General features: G+C 36.7%; 1 pseudogene; it reads left to right on the top strand.

The window, feature by feature from the left end:
- Positions 1 to 816: 816 nt before the first annotated feature.
- Positions 817 to 22796, top strand: part of LOC122754519 — a 38696-nt pseudogene continuing 16716 nt past the window's right edge.

The raw sequence follows: 22796 nt of genomic DNA, 5'->3' as shown, positions 1-22796 counted from the left end.
AATTCCCCAGAGGGTAAGTGAATGAATCCTGAGACCATGGTATTGGGTTAGTATAAAAAAGTAACCTCACCAAAACTTTAGTTTATGGTCAAAGGCAATGGAAACAAATCTGAAGCAATAGGCAAGGTGAAAACAGTTAGAGGGGTCCTTGGAGCAGTGGAAAGGAAAAAAGCATTAAGGACCGTAAGCCCAAAGAGTTCTGCCTAGGCTGTATGGTATCCTAGATTTCCATGGGCATGCATGCTAGGAGCTGCCAACCCTGATATAACCCATTACTAATTTACTCAGAGGCCCTCACAAGCTACTGTAAAAGATTGCCCTCTCAATGTACTAGAATATATTCCCCGTCTTCAGATTGGCTACTGTCAAATTATTTATAGGCAATTGGTTTGCATACTGAAAATGGCAAGGAATATTTCTAATTATATCCAAACATCCCTAATGTCCCTAGGAATTATGCTGAGTGTTTAGGTTGCCAAATGTTTTGCCCAAACAAAGAAGACGTGGCTATGGCAAGGACAGAGCAGTCTCTATATAAGAGCCCCCAGAGACCTGAGTGTCTTATCTCCCCCAGCAGCCAAGAGGTAAGTGTCAAATGACTTGGGATTAGAAAGAGAATGGAAGAAGGCAGTCTTGATTCTCATTCTATTTTGGCTTTCATATTATAGCTTCTGCTGTTCTGAACACTCCTTTTAGTACAAACTCTTGCCAACACAGGTTTTTAATTCTGCTGTCCAGTTTGTATCCCTTAAGTACTGTATTGTGTATTGTATTTTGGAAAGTGCTTCAGTAACAAGGACTTGCTTCTTATTTTCTAGTACTGACTTTTTTCAAGGTGTATCTACTTCATCTGGCACTAAAAGAGGTAAGATCCTGCTTTATTAATCTTCTAAAATGCTTTTAAATTTAGTGGAGAAAGTTCTCTTGATGTCTCCACCTACCGTCAGAGCATGTCTTTTTAAAGGTCTCTAGGTGAATTCTTGTTAAATGCTTAATTTTGACAGTTAAGTGTTGCTCAGAGATTGTTGTAACATGTTGTAATATTATAGGACCAGTTCACAGAGAGTAGATTTCAATAGTAGGACCTCCCCTGGGCTCAGACTATTTGGCTTAATAAATAATTCTCCTTTATTTTCCCTTTACAAAAATGCTTTGAATGCTACAGCATTTTCCAAGATATTTTCTTTAATATGTCCTAGAGTAACACTCATCTAATTTTCATTTAGCAGGTATTTAATAAATATTTGATGAATTAATATTTTGGGATGAATTTCATGAATGAAAAGATCAATATATTTCAATTTCAATTTACAAGAATAATGTAGATACTATTTTCTGATTTTCCTTTAGAATAGTTTTTGTTCAGTCAAAAACACATAAGAACATTCTGTGATTTTACTTTTAAATTTTAAATGGACCTATGATTTTAGTACTTTAGGGAATCCCTGTAAGGGAGATCATCACCTGCTTTTCAATTTATAGGCTTAGAGCATTGTTCAAGGGACTGAGATGAAGTGACTTACCCAGGGTCATAGAATTAACATATATCAGAGGCAGGACTTTATATAACACGGGTCTTCTTCTTTACTTATTGTGCCTTGCCACCTCTCTGTGAAATGCTGTTCCATCATTTTTCTGTTGTGTCTGATTCTTCATGACCCCATTTGTGGGTTTCTTGGCAAAGCTACTGGAGTGGTTCTTTCTCCAGTTCATTTTACAGATGAGGAATGAGGCAAACAGGGTTAAGTAACTTGCCTAGGGACACACAACTAGGAAGTATCTAAGGCTAGATTTTCATTCAGGAAGAATTGGCATTCTAGCCAATGCACCACTTACCCACCTCTTGGAAACAACATGCCTAGCTAAGCTGAATCTTGGGCTTTTCTCAGGGCACTTACTACAATCGCAAAGCCTTAGTTTCTTCATTTTTACAATAGAGAGTTTGAATGAACTGTTCTTTAGTCTATTCTAAGTCTGTTATCTAGTAGTTCCATGTGAAATTTAAAGGGAAATGGGGAAAGGAAGGGGAAAGAGCAGAGTCATAAGGACAGTGACATGCAGTGCATGGAATGAAAATTCCTATTTTCTTCCGCTATCCTTTTCCCAGTCAGAAGAAGAAAATACATGGAACGAAAGTGGAGAAATAAGCCTTTTCCACTAAGAAATTCTCATCCTTTTAATGCCAGAGGTTTATTAAGCTCTTAGTGGAATTCTCAATGTGATAGATAGCCAGAGAAGAGTATCATGAAGGATTGCATGGAATTAGGGAGAGGCCATCGCCATAGTTCACAGTTCAACCACAAATGATTTAGTGCACTACAGATAAACTAAAAGGAAAAGACAAAGCCACATCCAAGAAGAAGAGTCAAACATTACTATAAATATGCTCTTAAAAATAAGCCCCTAGTAATGAAGTAATTACATATTGGTCATGAAATCTTAATAGAACAAGAATGCTCCAACTTGAAAGTACCATATCAACTTCCTTTTCCATAAACCTCAATCTTTCCTTTTGAAGCATGCTACTTAAGCCTTTAAAAGCAGGAACTATTTGTATGTCGCTACAAAAGTAATCTCTGATGTATTTAGCTGGCTATATTTTTACTTTTTACATATGAAGAATATAATATTGTAATATCATATGATATATCATAACATAATATCATGTCATATGTAATATAACGTAATATAGAAATTACATTCTGTTGTGCTGTTGGTCACCTAAGCCTGAGGCAACAAGGCATAGTATGATAGTTTTGACTGCTTAGAAACAACCTTAGAGCTCATCAAATTCAACCCCCCCCGCCATTTTCCATATGAGAAAACAGGCACAGAGAGGGAAAGATTGCAAAGATAGCATGTAGCAGAGCTGGGATTCAAACATTTCTCATTTTAAATTCATCATTTGCTCCATGAGACCATATTGCCTCCCCTTAAGTAACACGGAAAGGAGATTTATAGCTTGCTAAAAGTAAAGCCCCTCATAGGATCTCATTCCATACTAATCCTTTGAGTTCTCTTGGCACTTGTGAGTAGTAGCTTGGAGGGATAGCTGAATTCTGGCCAGGGCTCCAGTTCTTGGTATCATGGATTTAGAGATAGAGGGAGGAAAACTTGAAGATCAACTATACCAGGAGATCTTAACCAAGACAGTCCCCTCAGGGATCCAAGGATAGATTTCTGTGAACTTTGTTGGGGGAAAAATACATCTTTATTTTCACAAATCTTTTATTGAAGTTTAGCATTGCCTTCAATTATTAATTTCTTTAGAAAAAGCAACATTATTCTGAGAAGAGGTTAATTGGCTTCACCAGACTGACTGCCAAAGGAGCCTATGACACCTCTTAAACACCTCTGTTCTAGACTAATCCTCCCCACCATCATCTTCTAGATAAGGAAACTGGAGTCCATGGAGATTATCTTTCAAATTTCTTTCATTTTATCTCATAATTTATGCTTACTATTTTTTTTCTTTCATTTTCCTCTCTCTACCAGAATCTTCTAAATAAATCGCAGCCATGAGTTCGGATTCTGAAATGGCCGTTTTTGGAGAGGCTGCTCCTTACCTCCGAAAATCTGAGAAGGAGAGAATTGAAGCCCAAAACAAGCCTTTTGATGCTAAAACTTCTGTCTTTGTGGTGGAAGCCAAGGAATCCTATGTGAAAAGTAATATACAGAGCAGAGAAGGGGGGAAGGTGACTGTGAAGACAGAAGGTGGAGCGGTGAGTAAAAATATAGTTGGAAAGTAACATCTTGGGAGTCTGTTCCTTTAGTTCAGGGATCCCCAACCAGCAAGTTATTTATTGGCTTATAGTTATATGTATGGACTTATTATTTATTACACGGAGATAATAATGAGCATAATTATGTCTCCAGACTTCTTTTTTTAACTGTATTTGGCAGCCATATATAGCAACATCATTCATATATGTAGAAGGTTCATTGAAGACTCCTGGGACATATACAAAGAGCCCTTTGGTAGATTAGAATCTACTATTATATTTTCAGCCTTACCTGGTAGACCTCCAAAATGGTGGCCACCATCATGTCCCTTTATTTACAGTTTGTTTTCCTCAAGAGGAAGGGGAGTGTAACCCATAGCAGAACCTCTCCTACTCAATGACCCTACTAAGTGACCCTAACTGTAGAAAAACAAACATGCTTATCCATTGCCTGCAGTGTACAGAGCAATGTACTGGACGCTAGAGGAGATCAAAGTTTAGATAAGAAATGGCTTCTGTCCTCATGAAACTTATGGTCTATGTAATATTCTCACATAGATTTCACAGGATTCTCACAGGGTGATATGATTTACCAACACTCCAAAAGCTATGTGATCTCAAAGTGGGTATTCTCCTTACCAATGCAGATCACAATTGATCAATATGATACATCTACAGTAATGTGCGATAAATTCATAGACAGATATAGAACAAAGGATGAGGTCCAAAGGAGAATCAGGAAAGGTTTCATAGAGAAGGTGGCATTTGACTTAAGTTTTAAAGAATTTACAGAAATTGAATAGACAAAGAGAAGAGAGAAGCAGTGCAGAATAGTAGAAAACATACTCTATTTGGTTCAGGAGACTTTGGTTCAAATAGAACTACAAATTCTTGGTAGCTGCTTGTTTTGTTGTTCAGTCACCTGAGTCATGTCTGATTCTTCGTGACCCTGTTTGGGGTTTTCTTGACAAAGATGTTGGAATTGGTTTGCCATTTCTTTCTCCTGCTTGTTTTACAGATGAGGAAACTAAGGCAAAAAGGTTTTAAGTGCCATGGGTCACACAGCTAATAAGTGTCTGAGGCCAGATTTGAACTCAAAGGAAGATGAGTCTTCCTGACCCCAAGCCCAGCACTCTATCCACTGCATCACCTAGCTGCCTTAGCTACTTGTACTTATAGAATTTTTAAAATGTCTCTATTTTCTGATTTACTATTTCTAGAATGATTTATTATTACTCACTTAAAATATATAAAAGTATTCCTTGGATTTTTTTTGGGGGGGGGAGGGTTTGTACTACACTTATAATTTCATTGGTTTATGGAATTCCAGTGAAGGAAATTAGCACCTGCTCTGCAACTTTTAGTATCAGAGAACTGCCTGGGACACTGAGAGGTTAAGTCACAGCCAAAAAATGTATCAGAGGCCAGAGAGGCCCCAGGCCTTCCTAACTTGTCTGAAGTAGTTTCCTCTTTACCTCAGGGGGTTGTTGGGAGGAATCTATCTTGTAAGCTTCAAAGTGTTTTCTAAATATAAATTATTACTATTCCAGTCATAGAGAACAATATGAACAGTGAAAAGAGAGCACAGAGCATGTTCAGGACATAAAAATTAGATCAGTTTGATTGGAGCATAAAGTACATGGAGAGGAATAATCTAAGTCTGGAAGAGGTAAGGTGGTTCCAGATGGTAGAGAGTGTTGACTGCTTGTCAACTTTCCTTGGGCAGTGATAGGGAGCAACTAAAGGGTTTTTTAGAAGAGTTGCAACAGATGTAAAAGAAATAATTTTTATGAGGCATAGGTTGGAGTCAGAACAAAGTAGATGTTCTGTATCCCTGTTAGAATTTTTGTCACCTCTTCACCCTGAGAGGAGCTTCCAAATCTTTTCATCTCTCCTTAATTTCTATATGACTCTTCCTCCCCACCCTCCTCCCCCACCTTTTGAGTTGCCTCATATTTCACTGAAAAAAAAAGATACTATTTTCAAAGAGCTTCCTTATATCTGTTCCTCTTCCTTTCACATCATTCAAATGCCTTACTCCACTATCTCCTTTGTCTCTGTCTCACATAAAGTGGTAGCCCTTCTCCTTGTCAAAGAAGACCCCCCCCAATACACAAGTGATTTTATTCAATCCTTACCTGGTGGCTTCAATGTTTAAAAAAGGAAAAGTCACCCTCCGCAAAATGCCTAGAGTTGCTTAGTTGATACAGAGTGGCCTCTTCTTTTCCTTGGCAGACTCTTACAGTGAGGGATGATCAAGTCTTCCCCATGAACCCTCCCAAATATGACAAGATTGAGGACATGGCCATGATGACTCACTTGCATGAACCTGGGGTCCTGTATAACCTGAAAGAGCGCTATGCAGCCTGGATGATCTACGTAAGTGCATGTTAAGCAATTTTTTTCATTTGCATGATGTCTTTGAGGAATCACTACTTTAACAATCTTGAGATCGATTAATTAATACAATTTCCTGATTTCCTACAGACCTATTCAGGGCTCTTCTGTGTCACTGTCAATCCCTACAAGTGGCTGCCAGTGTATAACCCAGAGGTGGTGGCTGCCTACAGGGGCAAAAAGCGCCAGGAGGCCCCTCCCCACATCTTCTCCATCTCTGACAATGCCTATCAGTTCATGTTAACTGGTGAGGAATTCATCTCTTTTAATATAACTTCACATTTAGATAGCACTTTCATCACAACACTTCTGTAAAATATTACTTTTATCACTACCCTAATTATGTTAGAGATAAGGAAGGTTCAGAGAGGATAAGTGACTTGTGGGATGTCACACAGATACCAAGTATCAGAGCTATGATGTGATCTCAAGCCTCTCCTGGTCTATCACCCTTTTTATCATACTACATGGCCTCTTTCTCATACATACTAATCTTGTAAATTCTATCCTTCAAAAATATTCCTAAATTCTTGAGTTCTTAGAAATAGCAGGCTTATCTCTCCCCTTTGAAATCCTCAAAGGATTAAAAAAAAGATTTGCCAGCTACCCCTCCCTGATGTGAATAGCTACCTGTCTCCCTTCAGTCTGTGATTCATCACCATCCTCTGGAAAAAATAATTTCTAGGTTCCAAGAACTGCTACCACTGAACTATTGGTGGCTTGTGCTTTTGTCTTAGCTATGCATTTAGTAACCATATTTTCTGAATCAAATATTCAATTCACAAAACATTTATTACCATGCAAAGCCCTCTACTAATAAATGCTAATCAAACCAAAAATGAAAAGAATGATACAGTCCCTGTCTTTAAAGAGTTTACAATCCACTGGGAATGATAACTAAGGATATTTGGCCTGACAAAAAAAATATTCCTTAATAAGAATACTTTCTTTTCAAGAAATTAGACTGTCTCTGAATATTTGTGGTACATTGGAAAGTGCTTGGTCCCTGGATTCAGAGGACCTGAAATCAAATCTCATCCTTCAAGTTTACTACCTTGGGTAAATTACCTCACCTCTCTGAGCCTTAATTTCCTCATCTATAAAATAAAGGAGTTGGACTAGATGGAATCTGAAGTCCTTTGCAGAGCTAGAATTATAATCTGTGATTCATGATACCATATACATGTGTTTATTCAAACTTTTACAACTTAGAAAATCATAAGCATCTTAGAGATAAATAACTTTGAACTCCATTTTACATACAAGAAACTGACACCCAAAGAGATGAAATTGATTGCCAATTAGTTATTGACAGAATCAGGTCTCTTGACTGCTCATTTCCACTACTCCATGTAGACTATATTTGGCCACTATACATGGCAACAGTATGCATGTATGCATATGGTTCCTCAGGGAACTACTGGAAAATCATTATTCATTCTCCTTACATCCAGAAACAGAATCTAGTCAAATATATTTTCTTTTCAAATATCAAATATGTTAAAAAATGATAAATTATTTTATACTTTTAAATGAATTAAATACATATGTATGGGATTGATTTTAAATCCAGAGATCATTTAAGAATTTAAGTGCCCTACTATGTGCCAGGCAGTGGGCTAGTTGCTGAGAATACAGAGATAAGAATAAAACAGTTCTTGTCTTCAAGAAGCTAATAGATTTTGGGGGGCTCTTCAAGTAAGGACTGCATGACCACATATTTGAGATTCAGTAAATGGGATTTTTTGTCAAATATGAGTTAATGTATTAATTTCCACATAAAGTTGGTTTTCAGAAGTTAGTGAGAGCATATATATGTATATAAATGCACACATATGTGTACATATACATGTTGTATATGTACACATATATTAATATTAATTAATATTAAAATGTGTAAGCTCTTTTGATGCTTTATACTTTATCAAAACTTTATGCTGAATGTATCATTTTCGCTGCAAAATATTAAAAGTCTGTCTCACTTTCTCTTTTACAGATCGTGAAAATCAGTCAATCCTGATCACGTAAGTATATTACATTCATATTTGTACCAATTTAAAAAATCATATTGACTATATACTTCAAGGGTCTGAACTGCTTCATTTCTTTGAATTTGGCAGTGGAGAATCTGGTGCTGGAAAGACTGTCAACACCAAGCGTGTCATCCAGTACTTTGCAACAATTGCAGTGACTGGGGACAAGAAGAAGGAAGATTCCTCAGGAAAGATGCAGGTGAGTCTATTATCAAAGTCAGATTAAAAGTCACCACCACCACCACCCCCATGCCCTCAGGTATATGTACAAATACCTTCATATAAAAATTACTTCTTTCTTTTAAGGGAACACTAGAAGATCAAATCATCAGTGCCAACCCCCTGCTGGAGGCCTTTGGAAATGCCAAGACTGTGAGGAATGACAACTCATCTCGTTTTGTAAGTTTCTTGGTCACAAAACTCTTTCCTATTGTTCATAAGGGCCAGAGCTGCCGTGTCTGTGAATTTATGAATTCTGTTTACTATATATATTTTGTTTGCTTCCACATTTATAGATCAATTGTTTTTCTTCTTAAGGGTAAATTCATCAGGATCCACTTTGGTACCACAGGGAAACTGGCTTCAGCTGACATTGAAACATGTAAGTAACAGAAGAAATGAAAATGTGAATTGGGTTTTTTGCTTTGGAGCAGAGGGACTTCATTTGAAGATCTTTTTCATCCTGGATCCTATAAATTACTTATCTGCTATTAAAAAGCACTGCCTGTGGGGAAGCTAGGTGGTACAGTGGATAGAGCACTGGCCCTGGAGTCAGGAGTACCTGAGTTCAAATCCAGCCTTAGACACTTAACACTTACTAGCTGTGTGACCCTGGGCAAGTCACTTAACTCCAATTGCCTAACCAAAAAAAAAAAAAAAAAGCACTGCCTGTGATGTAAGTTTATCTAAACAAAACATGAGTGACTACTAGTACTACCCACAAGATACCGAGATGAGATATTGTCACCCAGGGAATTCTAATATAACCAGAAAATTCTAGAGTTGGAATTAGTATTTACCTGACAAATATTACCTGATCAGGAGGATACTGGGTGATTGTGAGTTCTCAGAGGATACAGACTGTGTTTGAGTTATATGCCAAAGGGCTTTCTTTCCAACAAGCATTTCAACAATTCAGCAAGCTTTAATTATATTTCTACTGCATGCAAAGCACCGTGCTAGACATTGAGGATACAAGGACAAAATTTTAAACTATTTTCCATGCCTAAGGAGTTTACAATCCTAGATGGATAGAATGGTACGGATGAGATCATAGCTAACTGTGATGTATTATTATTATTCTAATTACAGAGCGATATTATTTCTTAGCTTAAGTAAACCCCAAACCTTGGTGGGGAAAAAGGGGAAGAGAGAATAAAGCTGTTCTAGCACAAGCATTCCTCACTAACACCCAGAGTATATCTGAGCATTATTTGGAGGAAAGTGCTGAGCTGGTAAGGAATGTGGGAAATTGCCCTTGCGTGTTTGCACTTAATCCCATGATATTATTAATTTGGAAACTTCAAAGACCATCACAATACCTTCCATGTGAAGACATGGAAGTCCCATGAGTAGCTTAATGTTATTCCCTGAGGTATATTAATTACAATCAAGAAACTATCTCCCTTTGACAGAAATATCCTCAGTTAGATGGACATGGCCTGAGACTCATACTTGTGAGCAATACTTGCTAACTCAAGTATAGTTATCCCCATTTTACAAATAGAGAAATTGGGGTTCAGGAAGGTTCTATGACTTGCATACAATAGCATATATGGCTGATAAGTCAATACCCTATAACTTCAATTCAAGTCTTATTCTGAATCCAAATCCAGTGTTTTTTCAACAATTAGCATGTGAATCTAATTACAATACTTCTTATATATCTTTTTTTGGGGGGGGCGGTGAGGCGATTGGGGTTAAGTGGCATGCCCAGGGTCACACAGCTAGTAAGTGTCAAGTGTCTGAGGCAGGATTTGAACTCAGGTCCTCCTGAATCCAGGGCCGGTGCTCTATCCACTGCACCACCTAGCTGCCCCTACATTACTTCTTAAATGGTGATGTGATTAAAAATATAGGCCAGTTTTTTTAAAAACCTACTTAATTACTACTGTCAAACATACATTCTACACTGTATAATCATTGTCATTGGGTATATCTCACAACATTATTAGGAAACATTTTCATTCTGTTTTTTAATTTCTGTAAACTCCTAAAATTTGTTGAAACTTGCATTTTTCTCCATATTTACTTGTCACTTCAGATCTGCTAGAGAAGTCTCGAGTTACTTTTCAACTAAAGGCTGAAAGAAGCTATCACATTTTCTATCAGATCACATCCAATAAGAAGCCTGAACTAATTGGTAAGATTGTGTTTTAATTTATTAACTGGGCACTAATAATCCTATTAGCAAGTTCAAACTTGAACCATATGCCCTGTATTTTATGTGCTTAGAGATGCTTCTGATCACCACCAACCCATATGATTATGCCTTCGTCAGTCAAGGGGAGATCACTGTTCCCAGCATTGATGATCAGGAAGAATTGATAGCGACTGATGTAAGTAACACCCACAACAAAGTCAGTTGTCCTTCTAGCATGAAGATGGTGTCACTGGCTTACTACCAATATAGAGGAATGTATGTTTGACTTGTTTTTCAGTGATGCTAGAAGGTTCTGTTGATGGGTATGTACAGTTATATCCAACTTTATTGTGGATCCCTTGTGACATACCTTGGGATGTATGTAGTATTTAGTCCTATAACAGTTTTGGGGGGTTTCCATGTAAAGTTAACATCCCATGTATTACAAATGACAAATTCATGACATCATATACCTTGTAACTAAATCAATCAATAAATGCTTCCTGCTAAAACAAAGTGAAATTTTCATAATGCTCTATCTGATATCTGTCATATTTCTTCTTTTTATAGAGTGCTATTGATATCTTGGGTTTCACTTCAGAAGAAAAAGTGTCCATTTACAAGCTTACAGGGGCTGTCATGCATTATGGGAACATGAAATTCAAGCAAAAGCAACGAGAGGAACAAGCGGAGCCGGATGGCACTGAAGGTATGGAATAACTATCCATTTGACTTTACATTGTGCAAAATCCAAACAGAAACTAAGTATGACCTCATCATCATTGAATATATATATATGTGTGTGTGTGTGTGTGTGTGTGTGTGTGTGTGTGTGTGTGTGTATGCATATATAATATATATGTAGCATAACTCATACTGGGGGTGTGGCACAGTGGATAGAGCATTGGGCTTAGAATCAGAAAGACCTAAGTTCAAATCTGACCTCAGACACTTCCTAGCTGTGACCCTGAACAAATCACTTAAACCTGTTTACCTCAGTTACTCATTTGTAAAATGAGCTTGAGAAGGAAATGGCAAGTCTTGTTAGTATCTTTACCAAGAAAACTCCAAAATGGGTCCATGGGGTCACAAAGAGTTGGACAAGACTGAAAAATGACTGAATGATGACAACAACAAACTCATTAACAACTGGGAACATGGGGGGAGGAGGTAACTCCTGATTTGAATTGATGATGATCATGATGAAGATCATGATGAGGCTATGATATTAAAGAGATGGCACATAAAGCCCTGCATAAGTTTTGGGTAGTCTATAAAAATCAAAAGTAACTAGAAAAAATTTGGTAGGTTGGGAGGGTGGCAAGCAAGAAAATCTAATTTTATTTCATCCTATCCTCACAGTTGCTGACAAGGCTGCCTATCTCCAAAATCTGAATTCTGCTGACCTCCTTAAAGCACTGTGCTACCCTAGGGTGAAGGTTGGCAATGAATATGTCACCAAAGGCCAGACCGTGCAGCAGGTGAATTCATTAGTCAAATTTATCGTAAGGGATTAATACTTTCTGTATATTCTTCTAGTAGTTCTATGAATTAACCCTATGTCTTTGAAGGTGAACAATGCTGTGGGTGCCCTGGCTAAAGCTGTTTATGAGAAGATGTTCCTGTGGATGGTCACTCGTATCAACCAGCAGCTGGACACCAAGCAGCCAAGACAGTACTTCATTGGTGTCCTGGACATTGCTGGCTTTGAGATCTTTGATGTGAGTAACAAAATTCTAAATATTTCATCAGTCTGCATCATAACTTGATTTACCACAGCATTCCTTGTTTCTCTAGTCTCACTCAAAGTATTTGACTCACTCAGTTCAACAGCCTGGAGCAGCTATGCATCAACTTCACCAATGAGAAACTGCAACAGTTCTTCAACCACCACATGTTTGTGCTGGAGCAGGAAGAGTACAAGAAGGAAGGCATTGAGTGGGAGTTCATTGACTTTGGGATGGACCTGGCTGCCTGCATTGAGCTCATTGAGAAGGTATGCTTGGACTTTTTTGAAAAGTGGTTCAATCATATCAGTATTCAAGGTTGACTTTGGTTTTCTCATATCTCTCTTCAAAGACAGCCACTGCATCTCTTTTCACTGAATTATACCCCACCAGGTTTGAGATTGGGGCATTTAAAATGTTGCATTTCATAGTTTGGAAAGAACTTCCCCTTCCCAATTCATACATAGAAAGAATGAGAGAGAACACATTCTTAGGACAGCTAACATGGGACATGTTTTAAAGCACTTAACAAAAAGCCAAGTAAATGGACCTGTGTTTTTCTTCTGAAATATCTTTATTATGATAAAAAGATATTACAATTTAAACCAAATCTACTTTTCATTTTTTTCATTTATACCAGGACAAATGTGGTCCCATTATTCTTCATAATCATAACAGTTTCCACATTGACAAAAGAATTCAAATTATTTTCATCCTTTCCATATAAATGACAAAGGAGCTTAAATGTATTAAAGACATTTAATTTTGTGGATTATTTTAAATCTCAATGTAATTGTAATATTGTAGAATATATGCTTCCAGATCAGCATGTTTGAATTTAATGATAAAAACTTTAAAAGTGGACTCACTTGTCTAAGAAAAACATATTTAAAAATAAACATTAAAAACAAACTCTAACTGTGAAATATGGACCCTACATACCTTGTTATCTCTTCTCTTTAAAAACAAAGGTATTGATGATTTGGTTGTCTTATATCATGGTGGTAGTGATGGAACTATTGCACATTCTGAGGGTACAACTTTGTTACATTAACAGTGTGCAATCAAATCATTTTTTCCCTAAATAAAGGCAATTCTTGATCTATAACATGAATTTGCTTAATTTAGAGCTGTGCCTAATCCAAAGAAATAACAACTGTGCCAATATTGGCATTTGAAGCAGGATAGCTTGAAATCCAGTGTTTCTCCTCTGTTTTTCAGCCACTGGGCATCTTCTCCATCCTTGAAGAAGAGTGTATGTTCCCCAAGGCAACAGACACTTCTTTCAAGAACAAGCTGTATGACCAGCATCTTGGCAAATCTGCCAACTTCCAGAAACCCAAAGTTGTCAAAGGGAAGGCTGAGGCCCACTTCTCTCTGATACACTATGCCGGTACTGTGGACTACAACATTGCTGGCTGGCTAGACAAGAATAAGGACCCCCTGAATGAGACAGTGGTTGGGCTCTACCAGAAGTCCTCAATGAAAACTCTGGCTTATCTTTTCTCTGCATATGCTGCAGCTGAAGCAGGTAATATCTGTAATATTTGCCTAAACATATTGATCCCTATAGAATTCTCAAGTAACATCTGAGAGTCCAGATTCTATTTTAATTGATGCATCTTTTTTACATCTCAGATGGTGGAGCAAAGAAAAGTTCCAAGAAGAAGGGTTCATCTTTCCAGACAGTGTCAGCTCTTTTCAGGGTACAGTAAAAGCTTCATTCAACATTTTCTAGTCAGTTTCAAGAGATACTTATAATTATTGCACCTGGATAAACTTTATTTGAAGGGAGAAGGAAACACTAATTTCTTATCCCTGCACCAATTTTTGTCCTAAGGATCCTGAGAAATTAAGCAGTCTGGAAAACTAACCCTACCTAGAGTTACAGGCTATTTCCACATAGGCTAGTTTAATACCCAGAAGAATCAAGTGAGTTGAGGTCCTTTAGAAATGTACCCTTGTGAAATAAACAGATACCAGACACCTTCAAATTCACCAATCACGAATAAGCTGGGTAAACTAGAAGGGTTTGTCAAATAACTTTGTTGTCTAGGAGCTATCTTTATGGACTCATCAATCATATTAGCTGTTTTTGTATATATGCCTCCTTCTTTTTCATTCTAACCAAACTAAAGCATATATTTCCATTTCTTCCCCTCATACACATGATAACTATCAAGGTTGGAAGGAACCATGAACACATTGGACTAAAGGGTAGTAGTGGCGGCAGCAGCAACAGTAGTATCTAACATTTATATAGTATGTTAAAGCTTGTTATCTCATTTGATCCAAAAACTATAAATTTATAGAGTAGAATAATCGGTCAAGTCTAATAAGATAAAATTTCCTGGGTTAGGAATTCCTAGCCTACCTGCCTTTTGTGTGGTTGTGAGATAATGCATAGGAGTTCTTTTTAAGACCTAAAACATATAAGATTGTTACAGTACACTGATAGTGAGAGAGGTCATTAAAACCTGAGTTGAAGCCCCACCTCTATCACATACTAGTAGTGTGACAATGACAAATCTTATAAACTCTCAGTGCCCTCAGACCATTTTCTAAAACTATAGGTTGCAAAATAGTTGCTGAAAGTTTCCTCTCTGGGATTTCTCAACAACAATGAGATCACAGGTCTAGACACTGAAATGACATCAGCATTCTTATCTCCTCAACTGGAAGAAATTGTTGCTTATTATAAGAAGGCAACTATTCACAAGTCTTCTTTAAATGGCATTCTTCTTGTTGAAGGATTGATCCTTTGAAGGTATTTTTGGTCAGCTAGAGGTTGAACAGGCATTTGAGGTCCCTTCCAACTCTGAAGTTCTGTGATTCTGATGTCACTTACATTTATAAAATCCTTGATTTTTGGTGTTCTAGGAGAATTTAAACAAGCTGATGACCAACCTGAGGAGCACTCATCCTCATTTTGTACGGTGTATCATTCCCAATGAAACTAAAACTCCTGGTGAGAAATTCTCAGATTAAAATACACATGTTGGCCATGAGTTCTTTATTTTGCAAGACAGTGAACATATATGGTGATATCTTTCAGGTGCTATGGAACATGAACTTGTCCTTCACCAGCTGAGGTGTAACGGTGTGCTAGAAGGCATCAGAATCTGCCGGAAAGGATTCCCTAGCCGAATCCTGTATGGTGATTTCAAACAGAGGTCAGCCTTTCCCTAGTATATTTCATATGTTAGAATAATGCAACCCTTCAATATTTCACCAATGAAATGTTATAGAATACTGTACATATCTTGTTTAAATGGCTGTATAAATGAGCAAAGAAAATGTTGCATAGGATGGAATACAAGGACAGATGAAAATGTAACACTTTTTGAAGATGGGAAATAGACATGTATTAAATAATAGAAAAGGGCAGCTAGGTGGTGCAGTGGATAAAGCATTGGCCCTGGATTCAGGAGGACCTGAATTCAAATCCAGCCTCAGACACTTGACACTTACTAGCTATGTGACCTTGGGCAAGTCACTTAACCCTCATTGTCCTGGGGGGAAAAATAATAGAAAAACAGATTTTTCCCTCCCAGTATACAATTAATGAAATTTCATGAAGGCGGAGTAGTATAGTGCAAAGAATACTGGATTTGGAGTCAAATTATATGGATTTGAGGTCAAGTTCCACTATTTTTTACTCCCTTTTTGATCTTGGATAAGTCACTACCCCCTCTCATCCTCAGTTTTCTCATCTATACAATGAGAGGGTTTGCCATGAAATCCTTCAGTTCTTCAATCATTTTGATTTTTATGTTTCTTCTTAGGGTATCATCAGTATTTCTTTGGATTTATTTTTTGGGTTTTTTTATCCAGACTTCTGATTTCATTAATGAAAGGAATTCACAGAGTAAAATCCCTGCTTGGGTGATTGAGATCTTAAGTAATTTCCTCAGTGTCGTACAGGACTGTGTCAGTGAATCTAAAACCATTTATTAAGTGCTATGTGTCAGGCACTATTCTAAGGCTAGAGGTATAAGGAAAGGCAAAAACATGGCCTTCAAGGAAAGCACATTGTAATGGTAGAGACTGCATATAAATAACTAGGTATATATAAGATATATAAATAGCAAATGTAAGGTAATCTGAGAGGGGAAGATATCAGCAGAGAAAGGTCTTGAATTCAGGTAATTTCAGGCTGCAAGGTGGGCACTCTCCAGACCTGGAGTCAGGAAGACCTGAGTTCAAATCTACCCTCAGACACTTACTAACTGTATGACCTTGAGCAAGTCACAACCTCTATTTGCCTCAGTTTCCTCATCTGTAAAATATGGATAGGAATAGTATTTACCTCCTAGGGTTATTGTGAGGATGAAATAAAATAATAATTGTAAAGCACTTAGTGCATTTCCTGGCACATAGCAAATACTATATAAATATTAGCTGTTAGTTACATTGAACTGCCTCTCTTGAGATTCAGTTATGTTCACCAAATTAATTCAGAAACAGTTATTTGACTATTATGTCCTCCATGGAAGCCTCAAAAGCCATTTAGTCTACACTGCCAGGGATATCAAGCTATGTTACACATAGCCATTTGATTCATGGTGTTTCCATTATTCTGTTGATGGAGGTCATTGAAATCAACAAACAACAAATTAATTCCCTACTGTACTAATGTTTCTGTGGGTTATAATACTTTCCAATGTGTTTAATCCAACAGATACAAAGTTTTAAATGCAAGTGCCATTCCTGAAGGACAGTTCATTGATAGCAAGAAGGCTTCTGAGAAGCTTCTTGCGTCTATTGATGTGGATCACACCCAGTATAAATTTGGCCACACCAAGGTACAAGCAGTAATATTTTGTGTCTGACATAATGACATAAGTGACTTCTACCGTGTTGGTACTTCCTAAAAAGTGAAAATTATTTGTGATCTCTTTCTTAAGGTTTTCTTCAAAGCTGGTCTTCTGGGTCTCTTGGAGGAGATGAGAGATGACAAGCTAGCACAGATCATCACCCGAACTCAAGCCATGTGCAGAGGATTCCTCATGAGGGTAGAATACCAGAAAATGTTGCAAAGAAGGTAACAATAATAACAATAATATGCATGCTTTTATTTCAATACTCCTAGAGACATAGAATCACCAAATTTTATCACTGGAAAAATAAGCATTAGAAAGAACTCCACTGTTCCAACCCCCCACCTAAAGCAGCAATTCCCTTGCTAAACTTCCTAAAAGATTCTGCTTGGACACTCCCAGTAAGAAGGGGCTCACTACTTCACACAGCAGGGTATTTCATCTGCTTAGAGCCTCATCACATTACATCTCTCTTGTTCCCTTGCCTCTGATCTCTCCTCACTAATCTATTCTATAGATATCTCCCAGAAAACTTTCTGGTGAACAAAATTTTCATCATGCTACACTCTTGTTTGGGAACCTGTTGTAGTTTTCAGTGTAACTTATCAGATCCAAATTTCAGTATCCAAACTTCAACACCCTCTACTACTTGAAATCTCCTAAGCAAACCAAGTCTTCAGTCTCATCATTCATTATTTTTAAATGTGTCAAAGCTCATCAGCTGGACGCTTACTGGGTCGTTTCCATTGTACATTCCTATTTCTGCACATTCCATTTTCCCTCATCAGTAGATCTTCTCATCTAATCTCAATTCATTTATATTCTCTTTAAAAGTGCAGCTCTTTTTGCTAGAGCAAAAGAGATGTGATTTAATAAATATAATGTCCTAGGTCCAGAAGAGGGATTGGACACAGGCTATTTGTATGTGATGAGCTAATTGCTCATAGTAATTTTTTTTAGGTTATATAAATTTTAATTCCCAATGATATGTATGGGAATTGAAACCTATATACAAAGGGCACTTACATGTTTTAATGGATCTATGAGTTCATTACACCCTACTACAGTAGAGTATATCAAGGACTGATATAAAAGTACAAGTGAAAAAGCTCCATTATCATTGATCAAGAGGATATTTTATAATCTTGATGGAGCTTTTCCATTTTTCATTTATTTCTTGTCCTTCTTATTCATCATTCAGTGCTCTTGGAATGATCTCTGTCTCTGTTTCTATCTCTGTCTTTGTCTCTTTATCTCTCTGGGTCTCCTCAGTCTCTGTTTCTGTCCTCTCACTGGGTCTTGTTTTTTTATTAGACATTGCTGCTTGTTATGTTCTACTATCCACTACAAAATTTTATAAATGAGTTGGTATTCAAAACTTAACTAGCCCTTGGCTGCAATATCTTCCCACTTATGAGATGATCAAATATTTTCTGTCTAAGGAAGTTTATGGACTCTGGTTTTCTCGTTGTGACAACTGATTTATATTAAACTTCCTTAGGGAATGCTGTTAGTCTCCAAAATAATCCATTCTTTTTATCCATTTCCCGTTTTTTAAATAATATCAATATATTAATTAAAAATGGAGAGAGAATGAAAGAGAGGGTGTACTTTGCTGTTCCCAAAGCAGTGACTCCTAAGGGGATATTTTTTTCTCCATATTTATCCTTTCTTCTATACTTTAATTTGTAGGCAATATGTAATTATTAGTTTTTAAAATATATTGTATTGTTTAAAATGTTGTTGACTTTAGGAATTTGGAGGTGTTTTCATTTGTTTGTTTTATTGTAGTGTTCTTGACCACTGAAATTTTGGTTAGTGGGAGTTATGAAGGATAAGGATGGGGATCTCAGGTACTGTACAGGGCAGGAAATTCTTTAACTTTTGTGAATTTCTTTGTGAATTAATGTATCAATCAGTAAATACTATGCACTCAGTACTGGGCTAGGTCCCCTACCTCTTTACTTATTCATCCTCAGTTCTTTTAGTCATTTGTTTAATTTTTACTCAAGCTGAATTTTGGTCTTGATACATTGATCCCATCTTTCTTCTGCATCAGCCAAGTCATCAGGTTCTTCAGGAGAGAGCATATTCAGATATTAAATTAAGAGTTTAAATTTAAGCATGTTCTTTGGAAAGAAAGAGGCCATCTTAATAAATTATAGCCTCAAGGAAATTATTATTTCATTTGGGAGACAGTATAAGATATGGCTCCTGTCCTCAAGGACCTCTCAATATAGTGGGAGAGACAAGATTAATGTGAAACAAGTAGAGAACACCATAAGGCAATATACAATCAGGTAATAATAACATGTTGAAGTCAGTGGGATTACAGAATAATGAGTGGATTAAATAATTATATACCAGCCTAATTTAGGAATAGCAATTTACAATCATTTCATCATTTTGATCCACATAGCAATGGCCAAGAGGTACTCTATTTCCTCACCCTACCTACCACTCTCAAATCACAAACATATTATTTTGAAAACCAGGTCCTATATTAAGAGTGCTTAACAGGGGCAGCTAGGTGGCAAAGTGGATAAAGCACCAGCCCTGGATTCAGGAGAACCTGAGTTCAAATCCGGCCTCAGACACTTGACGCTTACTAGCTATGTGACCCTGGCCAAGTCACTTAATCCTCATTGCCCCGCCAAAAAAAAAAAAAAGAGTGCTTATCATTGTACATATATTAAAACATGGGCATGCATGTTTGTTACCAAAAGACAAATTTTGGTCATTAGTGAATAGAGATTCATAAACCCATCTTTATGAACATTTTTTTACTCATCAGAATTCATTCAACAAACAGCATTAATACAGACATTATCTGGTTTATAGAAATAGAAGCGACATTAATTAAAATAGGATGATGCTTATAATAATTCAGTTAAAAACATTAAATACCTACCATGGGATGAGACACCTATGTTATGTCCTGGTGCTACTAGTAATAACAACTTACCTAGTAAAGAGGTACAGAAGCTCAATCTGTCTTTTTGTTACATCTCAGAGAAGCCCTCTTCTGCATCCAGTACAACGTCCGTGCCTTCATGAATGTCAAACACTGGCCTTGGATGAAATTATTCTTTAAAATCAAGCCCCTGCTCAAGAGTGCTGAAACTGAGAAGGAGATGGCCACCATGAAGGAGGAATTTGAGAAAACAAAAGAAAGTCTTGCAAAGTCAGAAGCCAAAAGGAAGGAGCTGGAAGAAAAAATGGTGTCTCTTTTGAAGGAGAAAAATGACCTGCAGCTCCAAGTTCAATCAGTGAGTATTCAGCATTCAAACCAGAGGCTATTATTATTAAGGCTTTCTAAAAGGAACATTTCTATCATCCAACAATAGAGTGCAATGTCTTGGATTGAGAGAGAGTCACTTCTTTCTACAAGATACTCAGATTGATCTTGTTTTTCATAATTTTTCATTCCTCATATAAATTCAACCCACTCATAGGATGTAGTCTTTCATATGTTGTGTTAGTCTTTTTGCTGATACTTTTATTTAAAATCATTTTTAATTTTCATCAAGGATATTGGTCTATAACAGGAGTCCTTGCTCATTTGTTGTGTGGTAGAAGCTTTTGGTAGGCTAGTGAAGTCTATGGACCCCATCTCAGATGGAGTCCATCTCAGATAGGGTGACAAGGCAGCACAGTGGAGCTGGAGTCAGGAAGATCTGAATTCACATCTGTCCTCAGATACTTACTAGCTGTGTGACCCTGGGCAAGTTATTTAACCTCTGTTTGCCTCAATTTCCTCATCTGTAAAATTGGAATAATAATAACACTTACTTCCCAAGGTTGTTGTAACGATTAAATAAGATAATAATTGTAAAGTGCTTAATGGTAGCTATTATTTTTAAATATATAAAATAAAATACATGGTTTTAAAAAGAAACTAATTATATTTAAGTATAGTTAGTTATTAATGTTTTAAAATAGTTCTATGAATTAAGAATTTCTGGTTATAGTTTTCTTTCTCTGATTTCTGTCTCATGCTTAGATATAAAGACATTTGTCTCATAAAAAGAATTTAATAGATGCTTTTTCCTATTTCTTCAAATAGCTCATGTAATAATGGAATTAATTGCTCTTTGATAGAATTCATTTATAAATCCATTTGGTCTTAGGGTTTTTTTTTTCTTCTGGGAGTTCAGTTATGGCTTTTTTTTAAGATCAAGTTATTTAAGTTATCTACTTCTCATTCTGTTAATCTGGGTGTTTTTATGTTTTTATAAATACTGAGCCATTTCATTTCACTCCTCAGTTTATTAGCATTTAATTGAACAAGTTATTTCAAATAATTTCCTTTATTTCTTTTTCATGTCTTGTGAATCTCATTTTCCATTTTGGCAATCTGGCTTTCTTCTCTTTTCTAATGAATAAGATTAGTTAGGTGTTGTTTTTTTTTTTTCAAAAACCCAACTCCAAGTTTTATTAATTTAGTAGGCTTTTAAATTTTTTTTTCAATTTTGTTAATTTTTTCTTTGATTTCTAGAATTTACATTTTCATATACTTTAGAGCCTTTTTATTGGCTTTTTCTAGTTTTTTGTTTTGTAGATACGTGCCCAATTCATTTATTTTGTTTTACTTTTATGAAAGTTTTTTAGAAATAGAAAATTTTAAAGACACAGCTAGACAGTGTAGTAGATTTATAGTCATTAATATCAGAGTTCAAATTTTGTTATGTATATGTCTTTTTCTTCTTTCTTGATCTCTGGAATATGGTCCTGGTACTGGTATCACTGGGTCAAAGGATTTGCTCAATCCTTCTTCAGAGGCCCTTTATTGTTTGGGGTAGGGGTGGGATAGAGGGTAGGTAGTGGTGGGTGATCCTAAATAATGTGTTCTTGCATTTGTTTATGATGTTGGTTTCTTTGCTATTTCTCGATCAAAATGCTCTCTCTCCTTACTCCATGCCTTTTTTGTTTGTTTGTTGTTTGTTTTTTGGTGAGGCAATTGGGGTTAAGTGACTTGCCCAGGGTCACACAGCTAGTAAGTGTTAAGTGTCTGAGGCCTGATTTGAACTCAGGTCCTCCTGACTCCAGGGCCGGTGCTCTATCCACTGTGCCACCTAGCTACCCCACCCCATGCCTTTTACTGTCTGTCCCTTCATGCCTAGAATATGCTCTGTTCTTCATCTCTGCCTCCTGGCTAACCTCAGTCCACCTTCTGTAAAGGCCTTTCCTAATCCCCTCAATGTTAGCAACTTCACTTTGATATTACTTCCATATACCCTGTAAATATCTTATATATACAGAGTTGTTTGTGTGTTGTCCCCACATTAGACTGTAAAATCCTTGAGGACTCTTGAGGGACTATTTTTGCTTTTCTTCATATCCTTAGTGCCCAGTACTATAGGTGGCACACAGTAGGCATTTAATAAATACTCGCTGATTTGACTTGGGATAGCAGTTATTACCCAACAACAAGAAGGCAGAGACAGTGAGGTCAAGGAACTTGAAGTAAACCCAGGTCTCCCAGTTCTCACCCAGTAAAGCATTTCTTCTAGTAAATTTTGTTACTTCTTTTCACCTAAAGACTATCATCCCATTATTAGTTAGCTTTCTGTGTGTAGACAGAGCTTTATTTCTACTTGACATTTTGTAATTCTTGAAGCCAACATATTAAAATTAACTATGCTTCTCCTTTAAAATGAAAAACATTCATCATGTTGTTTTTTTCAAAGAACATGCTAAACGTTTAAATCCCTAATGCAATAAGTGAATGCATT

This window comes from Dromiciops gliroides, chromosome 4 (assembly GCF_019393635.1).
Source record: "Dromiciops gliroides isolate mDroGli1 chromosome 4, mDroGli1.pri, whole genome shotgun sequence".
NCBI lineage: Eukaryota > Metazoa > Chordata > Mammalia > Microbiotheria > Microbiotheriidae > Dromiciops > Dromiciops gliroides.
Note: the sequence above shows the minus strand (reverse complement) of the source record. Positions and strands in the feature narration are given on the sequence as shown.